The 27,986-nt window shown below is 47.2% G+C and overlaps 1 protein-coding gene across 1 annotated transcript in view; it reads left to right on the top strand.

Annotated features, from left to right (window-relative positions):
- MPP1 (MAGUK p55 scaffold protein 1) overlaps positions 1–27,986 on the top strand; it is an 894,076-nt gene that overhangs the window by 150,957 nt on the left and 715,133 nt on the right. The gene's annotated exons all lie outside the window — the stretch shown is intronic.

Below are 27,986 nucleotides of genomic sequence, written 5' to 3'. Positions count from 1 at the left end.
GGTCAAAACGAAACACTTTCAATTTGTATCCAATAAGGCAGGCCTTTGTACTACATAGTTGAAGGTATATCTAAAGAAAAATTGGTTCAGCAAAATTGGTTCAGCAAAATTGGTTCAGCAAAATTGGTTCAGCAAAATTGGTTCAGCAAAATTGGTTCAGCAAAATTGGTTCAGCAAAATTGGTTCAGCAAAATTGGTTCAGCAAAATTGGTTCAGCAAAATTTGGTTCAGCAAAATTTGGTTCAGCAAAATTTGGTTCAGCAAAATTTGGTTCAGCAAAATTTGGTTCAGCAAAATTTGGTTCAGCAAAATTTGGTTCAGCAAAATTTGGTTCAGCAAAATTTGGTTCAGCAAAATTTGGTTCAGCAAAATTTGGTTCAGCAAAATTTGGTTCAGCAAAATTTGGTTCAGCAAAATTTGGTTCAGCAAAAATTGTTCAGATTTTCTTCAACTATGTAGTACAAAGGCCGGCCTAATTGGATACTAATTGAAAGAGTTTAGTTTTGACCTCATATTATGTTTTTTTTGAAAGTCTAACAGAAAATTGTACAAGAAAGTTGAACATGTGTGGCCAGCCTAATGCTGACCATACACTAGTCAAAATATCGGGAAAAACGAAAAATCGGCCGTGAGAGCAGACGATCGTGCCATGTAATGGCCGAATTTCGAACGATAAATCGCTCAATGGACATGAATCCGTTTTTTGTTCAGTTTGTCACATATGCCGAGTGCAAACAGGTCGGCTGAGAAACACATTAACCTTTCAATTTATCGTTCGCCGCCCGTGCCGTGACTGGCGGTCCTGCGTGTACGCACGTGAGTGACGTCACACGGCTCCAGCCAGACTCCCTGGCTCCCCCTTGCCTTTGGGGGATGCTTGGCAAGCCTGGCTCCCCCTTGCCTTTGGGGGATGCTTGGCAAGCCTGGCTCCCCCTTGCCTTTGGGGGATGCATGGCAAGCCTGACTCCCCCTTGCCTTTGGGGGATGCATGGCAAGCCTGACTCCCCCTTGCCGTTGGGGGATGATTGGAAGCCTGGCTCGGGATGCATGGCATGCTTGAGCTCCCCCTTGGTACATGTTTAACTTTCTTGTACAATTTTCTGTTAGACTTCCAAAAAAAAACATGAGGTCAAAACGAAACTTTGAATTTGTATCCAATTAGGCAGGCCTTTGTACTACATAGTTGAAGGTATATCTAAAGAAAAATTGGTTCAGCAAAATTGGTTCAGGAAAATTGGTTCAGGAAAATTGGTTCAGGAAAATTGGTTCAGGAAAATTGGTTCAGGAAAATTGGTTCAGGAAAAATGGTTCAGCAAAATTGGTTCAGCAAAATTGGTTCAGCAAAATTGGTTCAGCAAAATTGGTTCAGCAAAATTGGTTCAGCAAAATTGGTTCAGCAAAATTGGTTCACAAAAATTGGTTCACAAAAATTGTTCAGATTTACCTTCAACTATGTAGTACAAAGGCCTGCCTAATTGGATACAAATTCAAAGTGTTTCGTTTTGACCTCATGTTTTTTTTTGGAAGTCTAACAGAAAATTGTACAAGAAAGTTGAACATGTGTGGCCAGCCTAAAGCTGACCATACACTAGTCAAAATATCAGGAAAAACGAAAAATCGGCCGTGAGAGCAGACGATCGTGCCATCATGTAATGGCCGAATTTCGAACGATAAATCGCTCAATGGACATGAATCCGTTTTTTGTTCAGTTTGTCACATATGCCGAGTGCAAACAGGTCGGCTGAGAAACACATTAACCTTTCAATTTATCGTTCGCCGCCCGTGCCGTGACTGGCGGTCCTGCGTGTACGCACGTGAGTGACGTCACACGGCTCCAGCCAGACTCCCTGACTCCCCCTTGCCTTTGGGGATGTTTGGCAAGCCTGACTCCCCCTTGCCTTTTGGGGGATGCATGGCAAGCCTGACTCCCCCTTGCCTTTTGGGGGATGCATGGCAAGCCTGACTCCCCCTTGCCTTTTGGGGGATGCATGGCAAGCCTGACTCCCCCTTGCCTTTGGGGGATGCATGGCAAGCCTGACTCCCCCTTGCCTTTGGGGGATGCATGGCAAGCCTGACTCCCCCTTGCCTTTGGGGGATGCATGGCAAGCCTGACTCCCCCTTGCCTTTGGGGGATGCATGGCAAGCCTGGCTCCCCCTTGCCGTTGGGGGATGCATGGCAAGCCTGGCTCCCGCTTGCCGTAGGGGGATGCATGGCAAGCCTGGCTCCCGCTTGCCGTTGGGGGATGCATGGCAAGCCTGGCTCCCGCTTGCCGTTGGGGGATGCATGGCAAGCCTGGCTCCCGCTTGCCGTTGGGGGATGCTTGGCAAGCCTGGCTCCCGCTTGCCGTTGGGGGATGCTTGGCAAGCCTGGCTCCCGCTTGCCGTTGGGGGATGCTTGGCAAGCCTGGCTCCCGCTTGCCGTTGGGGGATGCTTGGCAAGCCTGGCTCCCGCTTGCCGTTGGGGGATGCTTGGCAAGCCTGGCTCCCGCTTGCCGTTGGGGGATGCTTGGCAAGCCTGGCTCCCGCTTGCCGTTGGGGGATGCATGGCAAGCCTGGCTCCCCCTTGCCGTTGGGGGATGCATGGCAAGCCTGGCTCCCCCTTGCCGTTGGGGGATGCATGGCAAGCCTGGCTCCCCCTTGCCGTTGGGGGATGCATGGCAAGCCTGACTCCCCCTTGCCTTTGGGGGATGCATGGCAAGCCTGACTCCCCCTTGCCTTTGGGGGATGCATGGCAAGCCTGACTCCCCCTTGCCTTTGGGGGATGCATGGCAAGCCTGACTCCCCCTTGCCTTTGGGGGATGCATGGCAAGCCTGGCTCCCCCTTGCCGTTGTGGGATGATTGGAAGCCTGGCTCCCCCTTGCCTTTGGGGGATGCATGGCAAGCTTGAGCTCCCCCTTGGTACATGTTTAACTTTCTTGTACAATTTTCTGTTAGACTTCCAAAAAAAAAAAACATGAGGTCAAAACGAAACACTTTCAATTTGTATCCAATTAGGCAGGCCTTTGTACTACATAGTTGAAGGTATATCTAAAGAAAAATTGGTTCAGCAAAATTGGTTCAGCAAAATTGGTTCAGCAAAATTGGTTCGATTTACCTTCAACTATGTAGTACAAAGGCCTGCCTAATTGGATACTAATTGAAAGTGTTTCGTTTTGACCTCCTATGTTTTTTTGGAAGTCCAACAGAAAATTGAACAAAAAGCGGATACCTTTATGTCTATTGAAAGATTTATTGTTCGAAATTCGGTAATTACATGATGGCACGATCGTCTGCTTTCACGGCCCATTTTTCATTTTTCGATAATTAGTTTGCCCGATATTTCGACTATTGTATGGGTCAGCATTAGGCTGGCCACACATGTTCAACTTTCTTGTACAATTTTCTGTTAGACTTCCAAAAAAAACATATAATATGAGGTCAAAACTAAACACTTTCAATTTGTATCCAATTAGGCAGGCCTTTGTACTACATAGTTGAAGGTAAATCTAAAGAAATTGGTTCAGGAAAATTGGTTCAGCAAAATTGGTTCAGCAAAATTGGTTCAGCAAAATTGGTTCAGCAAAATTGGTTCAGCAAAATTGGTTCAGCAAAATTGGTTCAGCAAAATTTGGTTCAGCAAAATTTGGTTCAGCAAAATTTGGTTCAGCAAAATTTGGTTCAGCAAAATTTGGCTCAGCAAAATTTGGCTCAGCAAAATTTGGCTCAGCAAAATTTGGCTCAGCAAAATTTGGTTCAGCAAAATTTGGTTCAGCAAAATTTGGTTCAGCAAAAATTGTTCAGATTTACCTTCAACTATGTAGTACAAAGGCCGGCCTAATTGGATACTAATTGAAAGAGTTTAGTTTTGACCTCATATTATGTTTTTTTTGAAAGTCTAACAGAAAATTGTACAAGAAAGTTGAACATGTGTGGCCAGCCTAATGCTGACCATACACTAGTCAAAATATCGGGAAAAACGAAAAATCGGCCGTGAGAGCAGACGATCGTGCCATGTAATGGCCGAATTTCGAACGATAAATCGCTCAATGGACATGAATCCGTTTTTTGTTCAGTTTGTCACATGTGCCGAGTGCAAACAGGTCGGCTGAGAAACACATTAACCTTTCAATTTATCGTTCGCCGCCCGTGCCGTGACTGGCGGTCCTGCGTGTACGCACGTGAATGACGTCACACGGCTCCAGCCAGACTCCCTGACTCCCCCTTGCCTTTGGGGGATGTTTGGCAAGCCTGACTCCCCCTTGCCTTTTGGGGGATGCATGGCAAGCCTGACTCCCCCTTGCCTTTTGGGGGATGCATGGCAAGCCTGACTCCCCCTTGCCTTTTGGGGGATGCATGGCAAGCCTGACTCCCCCTTGCCTTTGGGGGATGCATGGCAAGCCTGACTCCCCCTTGCCTTTGGGGGAAGCATGGCAAGCCTGACTCCCCCTAGCCTTTGGGGGATGCATGGCAAGCCTGACTCCCCCTTGCCTTTGGGGGATGCATGGCAAGCCTGACTCCCCCTTGCCTTTGGGGGATGCATGGCAAGCCTGACTCCCCCTTGCCTTTGGGGGATGCATGGCAAGCCTGGCTCCCCCTTGCCGTTGGGGGATGCATGGCAAGCCTGGCTCCCGCTTGCCGTAGGGGGATGCATGGCAAGCCTGGCTCCCGCTTGCCGTTGGGGGATGCATGGCAAGCCTGGCTCCCGCTTGCCGTTGGGGGATGCTTGGCAAGCCTGGCTCCCGCTTGCCGTTGGGGGATGCTTGGCAAGCCTGGCTCCCGCTTGCCGTTGGGGGATGCTTGGCAAGCCTGGCTCCCGCTTGCCGTTGGGGGATGCTTGGCAAGCCTGGCTCCCGCTTGCCGTTGGGGGATGCTTGGCAAGCCTGGCTCCCGCTTGCCGTTGGGGGATGCTTGGCAAGCCTGGCTCCCGCTTGCCGTTGGGGGATGCATGGCAAGCCTGGCTCCCGCTTGCCGTTGGGGGATGCATGGCAAGCCTGGCTCCCCCTTGCCGTTGGGGAATGCATGGCAAGCCTGACTCCCCCTTGCCTTTGGGGGATGCATGGCAAGCCTGACTCCCCCTTGCCTTTGGGGGATGCATGGCAAGCCTGACTCCCCCTTGCCTTTGGGGGATGCATGGCAAGCCTGACTCCCCCTTGCCTTTGGGGGATGCATGGCAAGCCTGACTCCCCCTTGCCTTTGGGGGATGCATGGCAAGCCTGGCTCCCCCTTGCCGTTGTGGGATGATTGGAAGCCTGGCTCCCCCTTGCCTTTGGGGGATGCATGGCAAGCCTGAGCTCCCCCTTGGTACATGTTTAACTTTCTTGTACAATTTTCTGTTAGACTTCCAAAAAAAAAAAACATGAGGTCAAAACGAAACACTTTCAATTTGTATCCAATTAGGCAGGCCTTTGTACTACATAGTTGAAGGTATATCTAAAGAAAAATTGGTTCAGCAAAATTGGTTCAGCAAAATTGGTTCAGCAAAATTGGTTCAGCAAAATTGGTTCAGCAAAATTGGTTCAGCAAAATTGGTTCGATTTACCTTCAACTATGTAGTACAAAGGCCTGCCTAATTGGATACTAATTGAAAGTGTTTCGTTTTGACCTCCTATGTTTTTTTGGAAGTCCAACAGAAAATTGAACAAAAAGCGGATACCTTTATGTCTATTGAAAGATTTATTGTTCGAAATTCGGTAATTACATGATGGCACGATCGTCTGCTTTCACGGCCCATTTTTCATTTTTCGATAATTAGTTTGCCCGATATTTCGACTATTGTATGGGTTAGCATTAGGCTGGCCACACATGTTCAACTTTCTTGTACAATTTTCTGTTAGACTTCCAAAAAAAACATATAATATGAGGTCAAAACTAAACACTTTCAATTTGTATCCAATTAGGCAGGCCTTTGTACTACATAGTTGAAGGTAAATCTAAAGAAATTGGTTCAGCAAAATTGGTTCAGCAAAATTGGTTCAGCAAAATTGGTTCAGCAAAATTGGTTCAGCAAAATTGGTTCAGCAAAATTGGTTCAGCAAAATTGGTTCAGCAAAATTGGTTCAGCAAAATTGGTTCAGCAAAATTGGTTCAGCAAAATTGGTTCAGCAAAATTGGTTCAGCAAAATTGGTTCAGCAAAATTGGTTCAGCAAAATTGGTTCAGCAAAATTGGTTCAGCAAAATTGGTTCAGCAAAATTGGTTCAGCAAAATTGGTTCAGCAAAAATTGTTCAGATTTACCTTCAACTATGTAGTACAAAGGCCGGCCTAATTGGATACTAATTGAAAGAGTTTAGTTTTGACCTCATATTATGTTTTTTTTGAAAGTCTAACAGAAAATTGTACAAGAAAGTTGAACATGTGTGGCCAGCCTAATGCTGACCATACACTAGTCAAAATATCGGGAAAAACGAAAAATCGGCCGTGAGAGCAGACGATCGTGCCATGTAATGGCCGAATTTCGAACGATAAATCGCTCAATGGACATCCGTTTTTTGTTCAGTTTGTCACATATGCCGAGTGCAAACAGGTCGGCTGAGAAACACATTAACCTTTCAATTTATCGTTCGCCGCCCGTGCCGTGACTGGCGGTCCTGCGTGTATGCACGTGAGTAACGTCACATGGCTCCAGCCAGACTCCCTGACTCCCCCTTGCCTTTGGGGGATGCATGGCAAGCCCGACTCCCCCTTGCCTTTGGGGGATGCATGGCAAGCCCGACTCCCCCTTGCCTTTGGGGGATGCATGGCAAGCCCGACTCCCCCTTGCCTTTGGGGGATGCATGGCAAGCCCGACTCCCCCTTGCCTTTGGGGGATGCATGGCAAGCCCGACTCCCCCTTGCCTTTGGGGGATGCATGGCAAGCCCGACTCCCCCTTGCCTTTGGGGGATGCATGGCAAGCCCGACTCCCCCTTGCCTTTGGGGGATGCATGGCAAGCCCGACTCCCCCTTGCCTTTGGGGGATGCATGGCAAGCCCGACTCCCCCTTGCCTTTGGGGGATGCATGGCAAGCCCGACTCCCCCTTGCCTTTGGGGGATGCATGGCAAGCCCGACTCCCCCTTGCCTTTGGGGGATGCATGGCAAGCCCGACTCCCCCTTGCCTTTGGGGGATGCATGGCAAGCCCGACTCCCCCTTGCCTTTGGGGGATGCATGGCAAGCCCGACTCCCCCTTGCCTTTGGGGGATGCATGGCAAGCCCGACTCCCCCTTGCCTTTGGGGGATGCATGGCAAGCCCGACTCCCCCTTGCCTTTGGGGGATGCATGGCAAGCCCGACTCCCCCTTGCCTTTGGGGGATGCATGGCAAGCCTGACTCCCCCTTGCCTTTGGGGGATGCATGGCAAGCCTGGCTCCCCCTAGCCTTTGGGGGATGCATGGCAAGCCTGGCTCCCCCTTGCCTTTGGGGGATGCATGGCAAGCCTGACTCCCCCTTGCCTTTGGGGGATGCATGGCAAGCCTGGCTCCCCCTTGCCTTTGGGGGATGCATGGCAAGCCTGACTCCCCCTTGCCTTTGGGGGATGCATGGCAAGCCTGACTCCCCCTTGCCTTTGGGGGATGCATGGCAAGCCTGGCTCCCCCTTGCCTTTGGGGGATGCATGGCAAGCCTGGCTCCCCCTTGCCTTTGGGGGATGCATGGCAAGCCTGACTCCCCCTTGCCTTTGGGGGATGCATGGCAAGCCTGGCTCCCCCTTGCCTTTGGGGGATGCATGGCAAGCCTGGCTCCCCCTTGCCGTTGGGGGATAATTGGAAGCCTGGCTCCCCCTTGCCTTTAGGGGATGCATGGCAAGCCTGAGCTCCCCCTTGGTACATGCTTAACTTTCTTGTACAATTTTCTGTTAGACTTCCAAAAAAAAAAACATATGAGGTCAAAACTAAACTCTTTCAATTTGTATCCAATTAGGCAGGCCTTTGTACTACATAGTTGAAGGTAAATCTAAAGAAAAATTGGTTCAGCAAAAATTAGTTCAGCAAAAATTGGTTCAGCAAAATTGGTTCAGCAAAATTGGTTCAGCAAAATTGGTTCGATTTACCTTCATCTATGTAGTACAAAGGCCTGCCTAATTGGATACTAATTGAAAGAGTTTAGTTTTGACCTCCTATTATGTTTTTTTTGAAAGTCTAACAGAAAATTGTACAAGAAAGTTGAACATGTGTGGCCAGCCTAATGCTGACCATACACTAGTCAAAATATCGGGAAAAACGAAAAATCGGCCGTGAGAGCAGACGATCGTGCCATCATGTAATGGCCGAATTTCGAACGATAAATCGCTCAATGGACATGAATCCGTTTTTTGTTCAGTTTGTCACATATGCCGAGTGCAAACAGGTCGGCTGAGAAACACATTAACCTTTCAATTTATCGTTCGCTGCCCGTGCCGTGACTGGCGGTCCTGCGTGTACGCACGTGAGTGACGTCACACGGCTCCAGCCAGACTCCCTGGCTCCCCCTTACCGTTGGGGGATGCTTGGCAAGCCTGGCTCCCCCCCCAATAAACATTGAAAGGTTAATGTGTTTCTCGGCCGACCTGTTTTCACTCGGCATATGTGGCAAACTGAACAAAAAACGGATTCATTTATGTCCATCGAACAATTTAGTGTTAAAAATTCAGTTATTTCATAATGGCACGATTGTCTGCTCTCTCAGCCGATTTTTCGTTTTTCGAAATGGAGTTTGCCCGATATTTCGACTAGTGTATGGCCAGCATTAGGCTGGCCCTACATGTTCAATTTTCTTGTACTATTTTCTGTTCGACTTCCAAAAAATACATATGAGGCCAAAACTAAACACTTTCAATTTGTATCCAATTAGGCAGGACTTTGTACTACATAGTTGAAGGTAAATCTAAAGAAATTGTTCACCCAAATTGTTCACCCAAATTGTTCACCCAAATTGTTCACCCAAATTGTTCACCCAAATTGTTCACCCAAATTGTTCACCCAAATTGTTCACCCAAATTGTTCACCCAAATTGTTCAGCCAAATTGTTCAGCCAAATTGTTCAGCCAAATTGTTCAGCCAAATTGTTCAGCCAAATTGTTCAGCCAAATTGTTCAGCCAAATTGTTCAGCCAAATTGTTCAGCCAAATTGTTCAGCCAAATTGTTCAGCCAAATTGTTCAGCCAAATTGTTCAGCCAAATTGTTCAGCCAAATTGTTCAGCCAAATTGTTCAGCCAAATTGTTCAGCCAAATTGTTCAGCCAAATTGTTCAGCCAAATTGTTCACCCAAATTGTTCACCCAAATTGTTCACCCAAATTGTTCAGCCAAATTGTTCAGCCAAATTGTTCAGCCAAATTGTTCAGCCAAATTGTTCAGCCAAATTGTTCAGCCAAATTGTTCAGCCAAATTGTTCAGCCAAATTGTTCAGCCAAATTGTTCAGCCAAATTGTTCAGCCAAATTGTTCAGCCAAATTGTTCAGCCAAATTGTTCAGCCAAATTGTTCAGCCAAATTGTTCAGCCAAATTGTTCAGCCAAATTGTTCAGCCAAATTGTTCAGCCAAATTGTTCAGCCAAATTGTTCAGCCAAATTGTTCAGCCAAATTGTTCAGCCAAATTGTTCAGCCAAATTGTTCACCCAAATTGTTCACCCAAATTGTTCACCCAAATTGTTCACCCAAATTGTTCACCCAAATTGTTCACCCAAATTGTTCACCCAAATTGTTCACCCAAATTGTTCACCCAAATTGTTCACCCAAATTGTTCACCCAAATTGTTCACCCAAATTGTTCACCCAAATTGTTCACCCAAATTGTTCACCCAAATTGTTCACCCAAATTGTTCACCCAAATTGTTCACCCAAATTGTTCACCCAAATTGTTCACCCAAATTGTTCACCCAAATTGTTCACCCAAATTGTTCACCCAAATTGTTCACCCAAATTGTTCACCCAAATTGTTCACCCAAATTGTTCACCCAAATTGTTCACCCAAATTGTTCACCCAAATTGTTCACCCAAATTGTTCACCCAAATTGTTCACCCAAATTGTTCACCCAAATTGTTCACCCAAATTGTTCACCCAAATTGTTCACCCAAATTGTTCACCCAAATTGTTCACCCAAATTGTTCACCCAAATTGTTCACCCAAATTGTTCACCCAAATTGTTCACCCAAATTGTTCACCCAAATTGTTCACCCAAATTGTTCACCCAAATTGTTCACCCAAATTGTTCACCCAAATTGTTCACCCAAATTGTTCACCCAAATTGTTCACCCAAATTGTTCACCCAAATTGTTCACCCAAATTGTTCACCCAAATTGTTCACCCAAATTGTTCACCCAAATTGTTCACCCAAATTGTTCACCCAAATTGTTCACCCAAATTGTTCACCCAAATTGTTCACCCAAATTGTTCACCCAAATTGTTCACCCAAATTGTTCACCCAAATTGTTCACCCAAATTGTTCACCCAAATTGTTCACCCAAATTGTTCACCCAAATTGTTCACCCAAATTGTTCACCCAAATTGTTCACCCAAATTGTTCACCCAAATTGTTCACCCAAATTGTTCACCCAAATTGTTCACCCAAATTGTTCACCCAAATTGTTCACCCAAATTGTTCACCCAAATTGTTCACCCAAATTGTTCACCCAAATTGTTCACCCAAATTGTTCACCCAAATTGTTCACCCAAATTGTTCACCCAAATTGTTCACCCAAATTGTTCACCCAAATTGTTCACCCAAATTGTTCACCCAAATTGTTCACCCAAATTGTTCACCCAAATTGTTCACCCAAATTGTTCACCCAAATTGTTCAGATTTACTTTCAGCTATGTAGTAGAAAGGCCTGCCTAATTGGGTACAAATTGAAAAGTGTTTAGTGTTGACCTCGTATGGTTTTATTTTTGGAAGTCTAACAGAAAATTGTACAAGAAAGTCGAACATGTAGGGCCAGTCTAATGCTGACCATACACTAGTCTAAACATCGGGCAAACTCCATTTCGAAAAACGAAAAATCGGCCGTGAGAGCAGACGATCGTGCCATCATGTAATGCCCGAATTTCGAAGGATAAATCGTTCAATGGACATAAATGAATCCGTTTTTTGTTCAGTTTGTCACATATGCTGAGTGCAAGCAGGTCGGCCGAGAAACCCATTCATCTTTCAATTTATCGTTCGCCGACCGTGCCGTTTCTTCAGAGACCTGTGCCGTGACCTGCGGCTCCAGCGTGCATGCATGTGAGTGACGTCCCACGGCTCCGGCCAGTAATACAGCCGGTAATACAGTTGGGATAGAATATGTTCCATTGTTGGTGTGAGGGGAGAGAATAAGCCCCATTGGTTTAAGGGCGGAAAGAATAGTCTCCATCATTGATGTGAGTGTGGAGAAAATAAACCCCATGATTGGTGCGAGTGAAGATGGAATGAATTCCATCTTTGGTATCAGTGGGAGGAATAGTTCCCATCATTGGTATCAGTGGGAGGAATAGTTCCCATCATTGGTATCAGTGGGAGGAATAGTTCCCATCATTGGTATCAGTGGGAGGAATAGTTCCCATCATTGGTATCAGTGGGAAGAATAGTGTCCCATCATTGGTATCATTGTGAGGAATAGTGTCTCGTCATTGGTATCAGTGGGAGGAATAGTGTCCCTTCATTGGTATCAGTGGGAAGAATAGTGTCCCGTCATTGGTATCAGTGGGAGGAATAGTGTCTCGTCATTGGTATCAGTGGGAGGAATAGTGTCCCTTCATTGGTATCAGTGGGAGGAATAGTGTCCCGTCATTCGTATCAGTGGGAGGAATAGTGCCCCATCATTGGTATCAGTGGGAGGAATAGTGTCCCATCATTGGTATCAGTGGAAGGAATAGTGTCTCGTCATTGGTATCAGTGGGAGGAATAGTGTCTCGTCATTGGTATCAGTGGGAGGAATAGTGTCCCATCATTGGTATCAGTGGGAGGAATAGTGTCTCGTCATTGGTATCAGTGGGAGGAATAGTGTCCCATCATTGGTATCAGTGGGAGGAATAGTGTCTCGTCATTGGTATCAGTGGGAGGAATAGTGTCCCATCATTGGTATCAGTGGGAGGAATAGTGTCTCGTCATTGGTATCAGTGGGAGGAATAGTGTCCCGTCATTGGTATCAGTGGGAGGAATAGTGTCCCGTCATTAGTATCAGTGGGAGGAATAGTGCCCCCTCATTGGTATCAGTGGGAGGAATAGTGTCCCGTCATTGGTGTCAGTGGGAGGAATAGTGTCCCTTCATTGGTATCAGTGGAGGAATAGTGTCCCGTCATTGGTATCAGTGGGAGTAATAGTGTCCCGTCATTGGTATCAGTGGGAGTAATAGTGTCCCGTCATTGGTATCAGTGGGAGGAATAGTGCCCCATCATTGGTATCAGTGGGAGGAATAGTGTCCCGTCATTGGTATCAGTGGAAGGAATAGTGTCTCGTCATTGGTATCAGTGGGAGGAATAGTGTCCCGTCATTGGTATCAGTGGGAGGAATAGTGTCCCGTCATTGGTATCAGTGGGAGGAATAGTGTCCCGTCATTGGTATCAGTGGGAGGAATAGTGCCTTGTCATTGCTATCAGTGGGAGGAATAGTGCCCCGTCATTGGTATCAGTGGGAGGAATAGTGTCCCATCATTGGTGTCAGTGGGAGGAATAGTGCCCCATCATTGGTATCAGTGGGAGGAATAGTGCCCCATCATTGGTATCAGTGGGAGGAATAGTGTGTCCCATCATTGGTGTCAGTGGGAGGAATAGTTTCCCATCATTGGTATCAGTGGGAGGAATAGTGTGTCCCATCATTGGTGTCAGTGGGAGGAATAGTGTCCCATCATTGGTATCAGTGGGAGGAATAGTGCCCCATCATTGGTATCAGTGGGAGGAATAGTGCCCCATCATTGGTATCAGTGGGAGGAATAGTGCCCCATCATTGGTATCATTGTGAGGAATAGTGTCCCATCATTGGTATCATTGTGAGGAATAGTGCCCCATCATTGGTGTGAGTGGGGAGAAAATAGGCCCCATCACTGGTTTGAGTGGGAATAGAATACGTTCCATCGCTGGCTTCAGTGGGAGGAAAAAAAAAACGTATTGCTGGTGTCAACCAAAGAAAATAAGGTCCCATATCGTCAGTGTTGAGAGAAAAATAAGCCCCCTACTTTTAGGAACAGTGGGAGGAAATACGCCCAATCAATGTTGGTGGAAATATACTAAGCCCCATCTTGGTGTCAGTGGAAAGAAATTAGCCCCACCATTGATGCCGGTGTAATAAAATTGTCAGTGGTGCCATTGGAAATAAAAATAAGCCCCATTATTGGTGTGCGTGTGATAAAATAAACCCTATGGTTGATGTCCGAAGCCCCATATCATTGGTGACAGTGGTTGCTTTCCTAATCGCATGTTCTCCTAATACTGCCTCTTTATTGATGCCACAACTATACCTTGGCTACCATGCCAGGCGCTCTGCATTCCCACAACCGGCATCACCCCACTGCAACTTCACACTCCGGACCCCCTGCCAGTTCCGGACCTTTTTTCGAACAGTGTCCATAATCTCTGGGCTGTCCCACATGATCTGGAATGCTTGACAACCATGTAATAACCCATACCAACCAATCGCATTTCAGATCACTATAGAGTAGAGATCGACCGATTATCAGCAACATCGATATATCGGGGGCCGATCTGCACTTTCCCCTATATATCGGAATTGGCTTTTGATTTACCGATATTGCCGATATTTCGGAAAGTGCTGTACCGGGCGATGCCTTCAGATAGAAGCATCACCCCGGCATCCATAGCCGATGGTCTTCTGTCTTGTAATGACAACTAATGCGGCTGAGAATCCGCTCGGCTGTCATTCCAAGGAGCGGGAGGGGACGTCCCCCCCCACTGTGACCCCTCAGCCTGCTGCAGCTCGCCCGGGTCTCCTGTCCCACCTGGAGACCCGGGAATCCTACCTTCACCGCCGCCGTCTGACCGGGTCTCCATCTGCATCTTTTTTACCGCAACACATTAAAAAAAAAACGTGATGTGCGTTTCACGACACACACACGTGAACGGGCCCTTAATGTACTCTGCATTATTAAATAAACCTATTTGTCTAATTTGGTTGCTGAATTTGACCAAATAAAAGTGGCAAACTTTTTTTTTTTCCCCAGTAAACCATCTAACAACCTTAGACAATGCAAAAGCAACACTAAATCTGGGCAATAAGGGGTTAAAGTTGAAGAGGTTGGGCTGTGTCAGCTGACCTATCACTTCCTAGTTCACCATGCAGCTTTTTTTTTTTTAATTTTTACTTTATTTTAATTTTATTTTCCCTTTTGAACAGCAACACATCTGAACCCTGATTACAAGAAAAATATATATATATGTATTTTAAACTTTTTGAGAGTTTGTGAGCTTTGTCAGTTTGGTTCTGTCACAAATAAAGTTGGGTGAAAAAAAAATGGCTGACTAACATATAAATACACCCACTGGTCTGCCCTTTGGCCTACAGAGGTGAGCACATGGTTTGCTGCCGCCATCTTTGTTTGGTAAGTGTTGCATTGTGCTTGCAATGTTGATTTCATAGTTTGTTTAAATGTGAGAAATCTGTTACACTCCTAATGTATAATCTGCTAAAATTCACTATCAACTGTGTTTTGTCGGCCCTTTGCTTTCATGGTTTGTATTCAAACAGGGAAGACCTTGCACTACATGGATCAACCTTTTACCTCCGGGGGAACCCCTGCTACATCCAATCCACTGGTAATGAATGGTGAATGGGAAGCCTGACCCCCCCTTTCCATTGGGGGATGCATGGCAAGCCTGAGCCCCCCCTTGCCTTTGGGGGATGCATGGCAAGCCTGAGCTCCCCCTTGCCATTGGGGGATGCATGGCAAGCCTGAGCCCCCCCCTTGCCATTGGGGGATGCATGGCAAGCCTGAGCTCCCCCTTGCTATTGGGGGATGCATGGCAGGCCTGATCCCCCCCCCCCCCCAATAAACATTGAAAGGTTAATGTGTTTCTCGGCCGACCTGTTTGCACTCTGCATATGTGGCAAACTGAAAAAAAACGGATTCATTTATGTCCATCGAACGATTTAGCGTTCAAAATTCCAAATTTCTGCTCTCACGGCTGATTTTTCGTTTTTTGAAAATTTGTTTGCCCGATATTTCGACTACTGTATGGTCAGCATTAGGCTGGCCCTACATGTTCAACTTTCTTGTACAATTTTCTGTTAGATTTCCAAACAAACCCTATAATATGAGGTCAAAACTAAACAGTTTCAATTTGTATCCAATTAGGCAGGCCTTTGTACTACATAGCTGAAGGTAAATCTAAAGAAATAGGTCAGGAAAATAGGTCAGGAAAATAGGTCAGGAAAATAGGTCAGGAAAATAGGTCAGGAAAATAGGTCAGGAAAATAGGTCAGGAAAATAGGTCAGGAAAATAGGTCAGGAAAATAGGTCAGGAAAATAGGTCAGGAAAATAGGTAAATTGTCCAGATTTACCTTCAACTATGTAGTACAAAGGCCGGCCTAATTGGATACAAATTGAAAGTGTTTAGTTTTGACCTCCTATTGCATGGTTTTTTGAAAGTCTAACAGAAAATTGTACAAGAAAGTTGAACATGTGTGGCCAGCCTAATGCTGACCATACACTAATGAAAATATCAGGAAAAACGAAAAGTTGGCCATGAGAGCAGACGATCGTGCCATCATGTAATGACCGAATTTCTAACGATAAATCGTTCAATGGACATAAAGGAATCAGTTTTTTGTTCAGATTGTCACATATGCCGAGTTCAAAAAGGTCGGCTGAGAAACACATTAACCTTTCAATTTATCGTTTGCCGCCCGTGCCGTTTCTTCAGAGCCCTGTGCCGTGAACGGCGGCTCCCGTGTGCATGCATGTGAATGACGTCACACGGCTCCGGCCAGTAATACAGCCGGAGTGCGCAGACCCGAAAGAAGGGTTAACATGGATGCGTCCGGCAGCAGGGACAACGCGGGCTTCATGGCAGGTAAGGTTCACATAATGTGCTAGTATGCGATGCGTTTTTGTGCTATTTGGGAGGAGTTTAATGGTACTGATGGGCATGAAGTGACTTTTATATTTTAACGTGTATGTGTAATATATATATATTCATGTTTATGCAGATTTTATTTTGCTCTTTGTGCTGTGAGGCGTTTTTGATGCATACATTCTATAATGATTTTATAACCATAGCATGTTCATATAGACAGATATAGATAGGACTTGCAAATGACAAAATGATTTGGGATGTTATTGACTCTTAGCCCCGGTTCACATATATACAATGACAGAAATTACATGCGATTCGAAGCGCACTGCTCTGTAAATCACATGCGATGTGCGATGCAAATTCAGCCATACGGATCGCATTCGGACACAACTCGCACAGGACCCTTTTTATGGTCCTCACCAGAATCTGATCACACGGGTGTTCACACCTATGCGATCCGATTCATGTCCGAACTGACAGTTCGCACTGCGATATGCGATCTGATCTGGGGGTGTCGTTAACTTTGTATTGACACCCCCAGCGATTCGCATATGGCAGTGTGTGAACTGCCTGCAAATTGAATGCAATGTGGAAACCCACAGCGGATTCGCATGGTTCCCACATCGCATGTGTGTAGCCTGGTTGCACGGCCAGTATTGTTCAGACTGTTAGTAAAATTCTGCAGAGACAGTGACCTTTGAGAATTATGGGAGATGTAGTTCTGGGAGGAGCCTGCTATGTGAAAGGACTCTTCTCCCAGGGAGCAATGTGACTCGCGGAGCCTGCGGGGAGTGTCTATATAAAGGGGGCGGGATCAACTTTCGCTCTCTCGCCTCGAGGACAGCGGGGAAGAGCTGCTGCGGTTGGCAGAGAAGTAGGCCGGAGGCCTAGTAGTAGACACCGGAGCGGAGACGAGCGGTGTGTAGAAGAATCTCGGTAGTGTGACCGAGGGAAGGACGCTTGACATGCTGAGTCGCTGAGCAGAGCAGGGCCTGGTTGCAGCGCGGCACTCCCGGTATTGGGTGAGACATCCAGCATCTACATCTCACATACCTAGATTGAGTCAGGGCAGAACTGTTTGAGTAGAAGGCCTTACTGAGTTCTAAAATCTGCACAGGACACTGCAGTCATACACAGTGTGTGGTGAGAGAACAAGGCCTGAAGCCCTTTTACAGTACCAGGTTGTTTGCCTATTGGAAAACATCAAGATCTGTTTCTCATCCATCAGGCAGTGAGGGACGCTGAGCAGAGCGGGGCCTGGTTGCAGTGTGGAATGAAGTTTGTGGTATTGGGTGAGAGAAATTCAATATCTACATCTGTCATACACCTAGACTGAGCCAGGGTGGGACTGTGGAACTGTATGAGGAGGAGGCCCCACTGAGTTCAGAAATCACCACAGGACACTGCAGATACACATAGTGCGTGGTGGGTGAACAAGGCCTTAAGCCCTCTTTACAGTACTAGACTGGCTGCCTATTAAGCATCAGGATTTTTACTTTATTTTAATTTTATTTTCCCTTTGAAGAGCAACACATCTGAACCATGATTACAAGAAAAATATATATATATTTTAAACTTTTTGAGAATTTGAGCTTTGTCAGTTTTGTACTGTCACAAATAAAGTTGGATGAAAAACAAAATGGCTGACTAACATATAAATACACCCACTGGTGGAGCAGTCTGCCCTTTGGCCTACAGAGGTGAGCACATGGTTTGTATTCAAACAGGCAAGACCTTGCACTGCATGGATCATCCTTTTACCTCCGGGGGGAACCCCTGCTAAATCCAATCCACTGGTTATGAATGGTGAATGGGAAGCCTGACTCCCCCCCCCCCCTTGCTATTGGGGGATGCATGGCAAGCTTGAGCTCCCCCTTGCCTTTGGGGGATGCATGGCAAGCCTGAGCCCCCCCTTGCTATTGGGGGATGCATGGCAAGCTTGAGCTCCCCCTTGCCTTTGGGGGATGCATGGCAAGCCTGAGCCCCCCCTTGCTATTGGGGGATGCATGGCAAGCCTGAGCTCCCCTTGCTATTGGGGGATGCATGGCAAGCCTGAGCCCTCCCTTGCTTTTGGGGGATGCATGGCAAGCCTGAGCTCCCCTTGCTATTGGGGGATGCTTGGCAAGCCTGAGCTCCCCTTGCTATTGGGGGATGCATGGCAAGCCTGAGCTCCCCTTGCTATTGGGGGATGCATGGCAAGCCTGAGCTCCCCTTGCTATTGGGGGATGCATGGCAAGCCTGAGCCCTCCCTTGCTTTTGGGGGATGCATGGCAAGCCTGAGCTCCCCTTGCTATTGGGGGATGCTTGGCAAGCCTGAGCTCCCCTTGCTATTGGGGGATGCATGGCAAGCCTGAGCTCCCCTTGCTATTGGGGGATGCATGGCAAGCCTGAGCTCCCCTTGCTATTGGGGGATGCATGGCAAGCCTGAGCTCCCCCTTGCCGTTGGGGGATGCATGGCAAGCCTGAGCTCCCCCTTGCCGTTGGGGGATGCATGGCAAGCCTGAGCTCCCCCTTGCTATTGGGGGATGCATGGCAAGCCTGAGCTCCCCTTGCTATTGGGGGATGCATGGCAAGCCTGAGCTCCCCCTTGCCTTTGTGGGATGCATGGCAAGCCTGAGCTCCCCCTTGCCTTTGTGGGATGCATGGCAAGCCTTAGCTCCCCCTTGCCTTTGTGGGATGCATGGCAAGCCTGAGCTCCCCCTTGCTATTGGGGGATGCATGGCAAGCCTGAGCTCCCCTTGCTATTGGGGGATGCATGGCAAGCCTTAGCTCCCCCTTGCCGTTGGGGGATGCATGGCAAGCCTGAGCCCCCCCTTGCTATTGGGGGATGCATGGCAAACCTGAGCTCCCCCTTGCCTTTGGGGATGCATGGCATGCCTGAGCCCTCCCTTGCTTTTGGGGGATGCATGGCAAACCTGAGCTCCCCTTGCTATTGGGGGATGCATGGCAAGCCTGAGCTCCCCTTGCTATTGGGGGATGCTTGGCAAGCCTGAGCTCCCCTTGCTATTGGGGGATGCATGGCAAGCCTGAGCCCTCCCTTGCTATTGAGGGATGCTTGGCAAGCCTGAGCTGCCCCTTCCCTTGTTTTTCAAAAAGGAGTTTGCCCGATATTTTCATTAGTGTATGGTCAGCATTAGGCTGGCCATACATGTTCAACTTTCTTGTACAATTTTCTGTTTGACTTCCAAACAAACCATATAATATGAGGTCAAAACTAAACACGTTCAATTTGCATCCAATTAGGCAGGCCTTTGTACTACATAGTTGAAGGTTAATCTCAGAAAAATTGGTCAGAAAAATTGGTCAGAAAAATTGGTCAGAAAAATTGGTCAGATCAGATTTACCTTCAACTATGTAGTACAAAGGCCTGCCTAATTGGTTACAAATTGAAAGTGTTTAGTTTTGTCCTCATTATGTTTGTTTTGGAAGTCTTAACAGAAAATTGAACAAAGAACGGATTCATTTGTCTATTGAATGATTTATCGTTCGAAATTTGGTCATTTCATAATGGCACAATCGTCTGCGGTCACGGCCGATTTTTCATTTTTCGAAATTGAGTTTGCCTGATATTTCGACTAGTGTATGGTCAGCATTATACTGGCCACACATGTTCAATTTTCTTGTACAATTTTCTGTTAGACTTCCAAAAAAAACATATAATAGGTCAAAATTAAACACTTTATATTTGTATCCAATTAGGCCGGCCTTTGTACTACATAGTTGAACGTAAATCTAAAGAAAAATTGTTCAGGGAAAATTGGAAAAATTGTTCGGGGAAAATTGGAAAAATTGTTCAGATTTTCCTTCAGCTATGTAGTACAAAGGCCGGCCTAATGGATACAAATTTAAAGTGTTTAGTTTTGACCTCATATTATGTTTTTTTTTGGAAGTCTTAACAGAAAATTGTACAAGAATATTGAACATATAGGGCCAGCCTAATGCTGACCATACAGTAGTCAAAATATCGGGTAAACTAATTTTCTAAAAACGAAAAATCGGCCGTGAGTAGACAATCGTGCCATCATGTAGTGACCGAATTTCGAATGATCGTTCAATGGAGATGAATCAGTTTTTTGCTCAGTTTGTCACATATGCCGAGTGCAAACAGGTCGGCCGAGAAACACATTAATCTTTCAATTTATTGTTCGCCGCCCGTGCCGTTTCTTCAGAGACCTGTGCCGTGACCGGCGGCTCCCGTGTGCATGCATGTGAGTGATGTCACACGGCTCCGGTCAGTAATACAGCCGGAGTCTGCAGACCCGGAAGAAGACGGGTGAACATGGATGTGCACGGCAGCAGGGACAACGCGGGCTTCGTGGCAGGTAAGTGTCACATAATGTGCTAGTATACGGTGCATACTAGCACATTATGTATTTACTTTGCAGGGAAAAAAGTGACATTTTTCATGAGTTTACTTACTTTTTAAGGGGTTAAAAGCTTCCGGGGCTGAAGTGGTTAACAAGGCTTACCTGTGAAGTATTCACCTTGAGTGGGGCTTCTTTACTGTTCCCCCCCTTGCCATTGGTAATTGATGGAAATAAACTCCGTCATTGGTGTGAGTGGGAAAAAGAAAAAAAGCCCCATCATTGGTGTGAGTGGGGATAGAATAAGGCCCCCATCATTGGTGTGAGTGGGGATAGAATAAGGCCCCCATCATTGGTGTGAGTGGGGATAGAATAAGGCCCCCATCATTGGTGTGAGTGGGGATAGAATAAGGCCCCCATCATTGGTGTGAGTGGGGATAGAATAAGGCCCCCATCATTGGTGTGAGTGGGGATAGAATAAGGCCCTTCATTGGTGTGAGTGGGGAGAGAATAAGGCCCATCATTGGTGTGAGTGGGGATAGAAAAAGCCCCATCATTGGTGTGAGTGCGGATAGAATAAGGCCCTTCATTGGTGTGAGTGGGGATAGAATAAGGCCCCCATCATTGGTGTGAGTCAGAAGAGAAAAAGCCCCGTCATTGGTGGGAGTGAGAATAGAATAAGGCCATCATAGCCGACGGTTGGCTGACTTGTAATGACCGATGCGGCTGAGAAGCCGCTTGGCTGTCATTCCAAGGAGCGGGAGGGGACTTCCCCCCGCCCCCCCCTCCCGCCGCCTTCCGCGGCTCGACAGGGTCTCCCATCACACCGGGAGACCCGGGAATCCTACCTTCACTTCACTGCCGTCTGACCCGGGTCTCAATTTCTTTGAATTCTACGCATGAAAAAAAGCATTTTTATTTTACCGCAACACATTAAAAAAATCACTAAAAACATGATGTGCGTTTCACGACACACATGTGAACGGGCGCTTAATGTACTCTGCATTATTAAATAAACCTATTTGTCTGATTTGGTTGCTGATTTTGACCAAATAAAAGTGGCAAACTTTTTTTTTTTTTTTTCCCGAAAACCATCTAACAACCTTAGACGATGCAAAAGGAACACTAAATCTGGGCAATAAGGGGTTAAAGTTGAAGAGGTCGGGCTGTGTCAGCTGACCTATAACTTCCTAATTCACCATGCAGCTTTTTTTTTAAAATTTGTACTTTATTTTAGTTTATTTTCCCTTTAGAACAGCAACACATCTGAACCCTGATTACAAGGAAAAATATATATAAACTTTTTGAGAGTTTGTGAGCTTTGTCAGTTTGGTACTGTCACAAATAAAGTTGGGTGAAAAACAAAATGGCTGATTAACATATAAATACACCCACTGGTGGAGCAGTCTGCCCTTTGGCCTACAGAGGTGAGCACATGGTTTGCTGCCGCCATCTTTGTTTGGTAAGTGTTGCATTGTGCTTGCAATGTTGATTTTATAGTTTAAATGTGAGAAATCTGTTACACTCCTAACATATAATCTGCTAAAATTCTCTATCAACTGTGTTTTGCCGGCCCTTGCTTTCATGTTTTGTATTCAAACAGGCAAGACCTTGCACTGCATGGATCAACCTTTTACCTCCGGGGGGAACCCCTGCTAAATCTAATTTACTGGTAATGAATGGTAAGCCTGACTCCCCCTTGCCTTTGGGGGATGCATGGCAAGCCTGACTCCCCCTTCCAATTGGGGAATGCATGGCAAGCCTGACTCCCCCTTCCAATTGGGGAATGCATGGCAAGCCTGACTCCCCCTTCCAATTGGGGAATGCGTGGCAAGCCTGACTCCCCCTTGCCATTGGGGGATGCGTGGCAAGCCTGACTCCCCCTTGCCGTTGGGGGATGCATGGCAAGCCTGACTCCCCCTTGCCGTTGGGGGATGCATGGCAAGCCTGACTCCCCCTTGCCGTTGGGGGATGCATGGCAAGCCTGACTCCCCCTTGCCGTTGGGGGATGCATGGCAAGCCTGACTCCCCCTTGCCGTTGGGGGATGCATGGCAAGCCTGACTCCCCCTTGCCGTTGGGGGATGCATGGCAAGCCTGACTCCCCCTTGCCATTGGGGGATGCATGGCAAGCCTGACTCCCCCTTGCCGTTGGGGGATGCATGGCAAGCCTGAGCTCCCCCTTGCCGTTGGAGGGATGCATGGCAAGCGTGGCTCCCCCTTGCCGTTGGAAGCATGACAAGCGTGGCTCCCCCTTGCCGTTGGAAGCATGACAAGCTTGACTCCCCCTTGCTGTGTGGGGATGCTTGGCAAGCCTGGCTCCCCCTTGCCGTGTGGGGATGCCTGGCAAGCCTTCCCCCCGTGCCATTGGGGGGATGCATGACAAGCCTGACTCCCCCTTGCCTTTGGGGGATGCATGTGAAGCCTGGCTCCCCCTTGCCTTTGGGGGATGCATGTGAAGCCTGGCTCCCCCTTGCCTTTGGGGGATGCATGGCAAGCCTGGCTCCCCCTTGCCTTTGGGGGATGCATGGCAAGCCTGACTCCCCCCTTGCCTTTGGGGGATGCATGTGAAGCCTGGCTCCCCCTTGCCTTTGGGGATGCATGGCAAGCCTGACTCCCCCTTGCCTTTGGGGGATGCATGGGAAGCCTGGCTCCCCCTTGCCTTTGGGGGATGCTTGGCAAGCCTTGCTCCCCCTTGACTTTGGGGGATGCTTGGCAAGCCTGGCTCCCCCTTGCCTTTGGGGGATGCTTGGCAAGCCTGGCTCCCCCTTGCCTTTGGGGGATGCTTGGCAAGCCTGGCTCCCCCCCTTCTATTAACATTGAAAGGTTAATGTGTTTCTCGGCTGACCTGTTTGCACTTGGCATATGTGGCAAACTGAGCAAAAACCGGATTCATTTATGTCCATCGAACGATTTAGCATTCAAAATTCGGTAATTTCCGCTCTCATGGCTGATTTTTTGTTTTTCGAAAAGGAGTTTGCCCGATATTTTAACTAGTGTATGGCCAGCATTAGGCTGGCCACACGTTCAACTTTCTTGTACAGTTTTGTTAGACTTCCAAACAAACCATATAATGAGGTCAAAACTAAACACTTTCAATTTGCATCCAATTAGGCAGGCCTTTGTTACTTCATAGTTGAAGGTTAATCTCAGAAAAGTTGGTCAGAAAAATTGTTTAGATTTACCTTCAACTATGTAGTACAAAGGCCTGCCTAATTGGATACAATTTAAGTGTTTCATTTTGACCTCATATTACGTTTTTTTTTTTTTTTTTAAGTTTAACAGAAAATTGAACAAAAAGCGGATTCATTATGTCCATTGAACAATTTATCGTTCGAAATTCGGTCATTGCATAATGGCACGATCGTCTGCTCTCACGGCCGATTTTTCCTTTTTCAAAATTGAGTTTGCCTGATATTTCGACTAGTGTATGGCCAGCATTAGACTGGCCCTACATGTTCGACTTTCTTGTACAATCTTCTGTTCAAATTCCAAAAAAAAACATATGAGGTCAAAACTAAACACTTTCAATTTGTATCCAATTAGGCCCACCTTTGTACTACATAGCTGAAGGTGAATCTAAAGAAAATTTGTTCAGGAAAAAATTGAAAAAAATTGTTCAGGAAAAAATTGGAAAAAATGTTCAGGAAAAAATTGGAAAAATTGTTCAGGAAAAAAAATTGTTCAGGAAAAAAATTGGAAAAATTGTTCAGGAAAAAATTGGAAAAATTGTTCAGATTTACCTTCAACTATGTAGTACAAAGGCCGGCCTAATTGGATACAAATTGAAAGTGTTTAATTTTGACCTCATATGTTTTTTGGAAGTCTAACGGAAAATTGAACAAAAAACGGATTCATTTATGTCCATTAAAACTATTTAGGGTTTCGAAATTCGGTCATTTCATGATAGCATGATCGTCTGCTCTCACGGTCCATTTTTCATTTTTGGAAATTGAGTTTGCCTGATATTTCGACTAGTGTACGGTCAGCATTAGTCTGGCCACATGTTCAATTTACTGATATGATGAGGTGAAAACTAAACACTTTCAATTTGTATCCAATTAGGCAGGCCTTTGTATTACATAGAAGGTAAATTGTTCACCCAAAATTGTTCACCCAAAATTGTTCACCCAAAATTGTTCACCCAAAATTGTTCACCCAAAATTGTTCACCCAAAATTGTTCACCCAAATTGTTCACCCAAATTGAGCCAAATTGTTCACCCAAATTGAGCCAAATTGTTCACCCAAATTGAGCCAAATTGTTCACCCAAATTGAGCCAAATTGTTCACCCAAATTGAGCCAAATTGTTCACCCAAATTGAGCCAAATTGTTCACCCAAATTGAGCCAAATTGTTCACCCAAATTGAGCCAAATTGTTCACCCAAATTGAGCCAAATTGTTCACCCAAATTGAGCCAAATTGTTCACCCAAATTGAGCCAAATTGTTCACCCAAATTGAGCCAAATTGTTCACCCAAATTGAGCCAAATTGTTCACCCAAATTGAGCCAAATTGTTCACCCAAATTGAGCCAAATTGTTCACCCAAATTGAGCCAAATTGTTCACCCAAATTGAGCCAAATTGTTCACCCAAATTGAGCCAAATTGTTCACCCAAATTGAGCCAAATTGTTCACCCAAATTGAGCCAAATTGTTCATTTACCTTCAACTATGTAGTACAAAGGTTGGCCTAATTGGATACAAATTGAGTGTTTCGTTTTGACCTCACATTATATGGTTTGTTTGGAAGTCTAACAGAAAATTGTACAAGCAAGTTGAACATGTGTGGCCAGCCTAATGCTGGCCATACACTAGTCGAAAATATCAGGCAAACTCATTTTCGAAAGACGAAAACGGGCGTGAGTAGACGATCGTGCCATTATGTAATGACCGAATTTCGAACGATAAATCGTTCAATGGACATGAATCAGTTTTTTGTTAAGTTTGCCACATATGCCGAGTGCAAACAGGTCGACTGAGAAACATTAACCTTTCAATTTATCGTTCGCCGCCGCTGCCGTTTCTTCAGAGCCCTGTGCCGTGAACGGCGGCTCCCGCGTGCATGCATGTGAGTGACGTCACGCGGCTCCGGCCAGTAATACAGCCGGAGTCCCCAGACCAGGAAGAAGACTGCGCCCGGCAGTGGCGACAACGTGGGCTTCGTGGCAGTTAAGTGTCACATAATGTGCTAGTATGCGATGCAAACTAGCACATTATGCATTTACTTTGCAGGGAAAAAAGTGAACTTTTTCATGAGTTTACTTTTTAGGGGGGTAAAACCTGCTGGGGCTGAAGTGGTTAAGGTTTACCTGTGAAGTATTCACCTTGAGTGGTGCTTCTTTACTGTTTGTTCCCACTTGCCATTGGTCATTGATGGAATTTTTTTTTTAGTGGGGAGTCCGCCGTGCACCCGCGATCGCTCCCCATGGAGACAGAATGGTCGTCTGCCAATGTAAACTCTGCAGACAGCTGTTCTGTCAGTGGAATTGTCGCATTAATAGCGCAGTAATGGGGCTTATTTAATGGACAGTACGATGTGTAATGTCCTTTATAGCAAATAATCACATGACTATAAAACAGCATGGGTCAGTTCCTGGTTGGCTTTTAAGGCTCTGTTCACACCTGTGTATTTCAGCTCATAAAACGTTCATCTCTGAAGTCTTAGGCTACGTTCACATCTTGGCGTTGCGTTTTACATTAGTTTTTTTGGGCGTTTTTGCGCGGGCATTTTTGCGCAGGCGTTTTTGGGTTGACAAGTGACCAATGGAAAAAACTAAAAACGCCTGTAATCTGCCCAAAAAGAAGCTCATGTACTTTATTGAGCATTCGGCATTTTGCTTAAAACGTCAGAACACTCGGATGTGAACAGGGGTCATTGAAATGAATAGGATTTGTCTTGTTGGGCGTTTTTTTTGAGGCAAAGGCTTGTGCAGTGGAAGGTAGCCATGCAGTATGTGGTATGACTACCCCTTTGCTCCCAAGGAGATCCTGAAAGAGTTGGTGTGAGGAAGCAGTCTGGGACTTGATGGGAGGTGACAGGAAGAGAGGGGGGTGACGGCGAGAGAGGAGAGAGAGAGGGGGGTGACGGAGAGAAAAAGGCAGGTGAGAGTGAGGGGGGGGGTGACAAAGGGCAGTTGATGGAGAGAGGGGCGACGGGTGACAGAGGGAGGGGCGACGGGTGACAGAGGGAGGGGCGACGGGTGACAGAGGGAGGGGCGACGGGTGACAGAGGGAGGGGCGACGGGTGACAGAGGGAGGGGCGACGGGTGACAGAGGGAGGGGCGACGGGTGACAGAGGGAGGGGCGACGGGTGACAGAGGGAGGGGCGACGGGTGACAGAGGGAGGGGCGACGGGTGACAGAGGGAGGGGCGACGGGTGACAGAGGGAGGGGCGACGGGTGACAGAAAGACAGGGCAGGTGACGGGGAGAGAGAGAGGGCAGGTGACGGGAAGAGAGAGAGGGCAGGTGACGGGAAGAGAGAGAGGGCAGGTGACGGGAAGAGAGAGAGGGCAGGTGACGGGAAGAGAGAGGGAGGGCAGGTGACGGGAAGAGAGAGGGAGGGCAGGTGACGGGAAGAGAGAGGGAGGGCAGGTGACGGGAAGAGTGAGGGTGACATTGTGTGCAGTGCACCGGATGGAGTCCTCCCAGACACACAATGGGCAGAGGACCTTCTCCCCGGAGATGACACATACCGGTCCGCAGCGGAACACACTCCACCCTACCTCACCGTATCCCGGCCTTGCCCCGCAGACGCACACACTCTCCCCCAACCCGTGAACCTGTCACTTGGCGCGCTCCCCCTCACCTCCGATGAGCACAGCAGCCGACGGCAGCATTAGTTCGCGAGCAGCCAGGTGGGCGGTGACAGCCACCTTGAAGTATTCCGCACGGACGAGCGGTAATTCACTGCTACACTGCCAATGTTTTTGCGCCCCCACCCCTCAGTCTGCACCCCTGGTGGGCGCTGTTCTCGCAAACCCCATGGTACGCCCCTGCGCTGGCCTGCTGCCTGTTAACTCCAAACTGACTTTGGACTGCTTTCTTGCATAAAGAAGTCCTCCTTGAGCTCCCTTAAGCATTCCTTGCTGAGGTAGCTACTTGTATAACTGCTGAACACTTCAGGGCCCGCAACAGCGCCCTCTTTTACTCACTTATCTTCAGGGCTTAGAAAGGGGGTGCCCGAGTCAGTCTTTCTCTACTGGTTAGCTGGCTCCTGGATCACTCTGACCTTCTGGAGTGGTCCCCTCTCCTAGGCAGACCCCTGGGCAGTCAAGTACTCACAATACTGGTTTTCCTGGAAACTTCTGCCCAGCAGCTCCACTCGGTCCACAGCACTCTGGATCCCTCTCTGCAGCTCAGCTCAACCTTCGTCCTCTAGGCCGACTGCCCAGGACACCCTCACTAGTGCTGACAGGAGGAGAGACAGCCGTCACCCTCCTCCCAGGACTCCTGCCCGCTAAATACACTGTCATGTGCTCCCCTCAGGCTTATACCCCATCCCAGGATGCATTGCGGCAGACTCCCGCCCACTGAGAGATATAAGCCCTGATATGCTATTGGCCAGGTCTCCTCCATTGTCCAACAAGAGCCCTCATTGGATACAGTGGGCAGAATCCCCAAGCTCAACAGACACAGCTGAAACACGACAGCCTAGCTGAAAAGATCAGGCCCCCCTGATAAGCAGACAGGGCCACAATATGCTTTTCCTAGCACCTACGTAGGAGGGTGCTACACCCCCTTTCCAAGTT

This window comes from Pelophylax lessonae, assembly GCF_965119305.1.
Source record: "Pelophylax lessonae genome assembly, chromosome: 7".
NCBI lineage: Eukaryota > Metazoa > Chordata > Amphibia > Anura > Ranidae > Pelophylax > Pelophylax lessonae.
The sequence above is the reverse complement of the archived record's forward strand: the minus strand, read 5'-3'. Positions and strand labels throughout refer to the sequence as shown.